We start from the raw sequence: 2,246 nt of genomic DNA, 5'->3' as shown, positions 1-2,246 counted from the left end.
AACTTTAAGTGGTTTCTTTCATGCCATCCATAAAACATCAGTGCAGTAACTTAAGTTCCAAATAAGGCTTGCACAGGATGCACAATCCTACATTCATCATAGGTCTTTTTCAAATGGACCTACCACAGTAAGGGATCCTTGCATGGAGAGTCGAGGTACTTTGTAGTGTCAGGTTAGTAGCATCACGGGTACTTTGAAATAAGCTCACAACACATGAAACAGGTCTTCTGACCGCAAACTCAACAGACCTCAAAACAGCCTTTTATTTTCTTTTGAAAATATACTGAGTTCACTTTTATTCCAAGATGGAGAGAGAATTCTGTTGTTAGCTACTGGTACTTAGGAGAGGATTTCCACTCTCAACTGTGCTCCAATTTTGTAAGTTGCTTAAAATTTGATGCCATTCTTATCCCCAGAAAGTTGGTACACATTAAAATACTTTAGCTTCCAATACCCAAATGCCCCGTGAGTATATAACATTGGACCTCTGCTCCTGCCCACATGCATAAGAAAGACAGTCAGCCCCGAGGGAAGTAGCTCTCACCAATTTCACTTCCAATGACCTAGGTGCCTGAAAGCATGAAAGTTCCAGGCCACAGCAGCAGTAGTTCCACAGATATGGCCAGACAAGCCAGGGCAAGTTCCAGTATATCATGTACTTTCGAAACTATGTCCCGCCTCACAAGCTCAAGGTCCTGAGTTCAATCCCCAGTACCAAAATATAAAAATTAAGTTTAAAAAAATGTTTTCCCAGCCAAAAGGCTGTGCTGGCTGAATCTTAACATCGTCATACCGAAGTAAATAACCATAATTCTTCTGTTGATTGTATGTGCTTGTTTTTTCTATTTCTTCTCTTATAGGATCTCTGTGGAAAGAAGTAGCTTCTGACAGGAGTGAAAGGATTTATGATCATAACCACCATCTTGGGAAAATACTTCCAATGACAGTTTTTAAGCTAGGTATTGCATTGATCCACCTTTTTCTGATGATTCTTAGATCTTTCTCTCTCAATTTCAACTTTCTGCTGTCTCTAGATCCTTCTCCTGTCTGCTAATTGGGCATTGCTAGATGTCATTTAGTAACATCAAAATCAAAATCTCCCCTTCTAAAATGACCCTACCCTCTGTCCTCTTCACCTTGGAGTACAGCACCATAGGTAGAAATATCAGTGGATTCCCCCACTCTTTTGCCTTCACATCCAGTGAATCTTTAAATCTGTGTCTAGTCAGACTGCTCACCCATCCATCCCTTCTGCTGCTGCATTCTTCCAAATCACGTTCTTGCCTCCGACACAATCTTCCTACTTCTGAGCTCATCTCTATCCATTTTGGAAATGCAGATATAATCACGCACTCTTCTGCTGGAAAACCCTCACTGGCAGTCCACTGCTAACAGACTTAGACGTGGGTTTTGCTCATAGTGATCATGTCCAGTGCTGGTTCTTTGTCTCATCTCCTTCTCTCATAAATCACTGTATGCCTAGAAGGTACTCAATAAATGTAACAACTTACCTTGGCCTACCTCTAACAAACAAGAGCACATCTAGAGTTAGGATCCCAAGGTGGATCCAAGAGTTTTTACAGGTGCTTGGTTTTAAAGCCCAGGATGGAATGTTGTAAATCTTTTCTCCCACCCGTTGCCACTGGCTGGTCTATTTAGTCAGTTTTGTGCCTAAGGTCTTCATGTTCTTATCCTAAAGGAAGTCTCCTGCTGAGGAGAAGAAGAAATAGAGCTGGGGTTGGAAGTTTCCTGACTGTGACGGGGTAGAAAGCTGTTATTACTGCATGTGCTAACCAAGAATGCAAATCCTGCTGCCTTGAATATTCAACAACAAAGTACAGGTTTGCTTCTAAATTATTTTCTAATGTTAACCTTAGGTAGCTCTCCACCCCACTTGTCTTTCCATCTAACCATTTCCTGTATTTCTGCTCTGAACTCAAAAAGTATATCTGGCATTAACCTACACAAGTATATTAAGAAACCCATTGTGTAAATGTTGACATTGGAATAAGGGGTTATTAGAAAGAAGGGTATACATTTCAAGGCCCCAGACAGAGCACACAATAGAAGCATTTTTCCTTCTCTGGAAAAAGCATATCCTACAAACCATAGGCTAACAAAATCCCACAGTGTTCTCTCTGAATTAGAGGCTCTCATATAGCTGATTTGGAGGCGGATCTTGGGGATGCAGAGTTAACCTTTCAGTCTCCCCCATTTGTGAACATGCTTACTATTAGCTCCTTTAA

At 41.1% G+C, this 2,246-nt stretch overlaps 1 long non-coding RNA gene across 1 annotated transcript; it reads left to right on the top strand.

The window, feature by feature from the left end:
• The first annotated feature begins 349 nt into the window (after positions 1-349).
• On the top strand, positions 350-1,827 carry LOC104864943. Its single transcript, XR_781014.1, has 3 exons — positions 350-378; positions 861-959; positions 1,700-1,827. It is a non-coding gene; the product is annotated as an uncharacterized LOC104864943 (long non-coding RNA).
• The last annotated feature ends 419 nt before the right edge of the window (positions 1,828-2,246 follow it).

Source organism: Fukomys damarensis, unplaced genomic scaffold (assembly GCF_012274545.1).
Source record: "Fukomys damarensis isolate Sample0158 unplaced genomic scaffold, DMR_v1.0_HiC HiC_scaffold_4, whole genome shotgun sequence".
Classification (NCBI taxonomy): Eukaryota; Metazoa; Chordata; class Mammalia; order Rodentia; family Bathyergidae; genus Fukomys; species Fukomys damarensis.
Note: the sequence above shows the minus strand (reverse complement) of the source record. Positions and strands in the feature narration are given on the sequence as shown.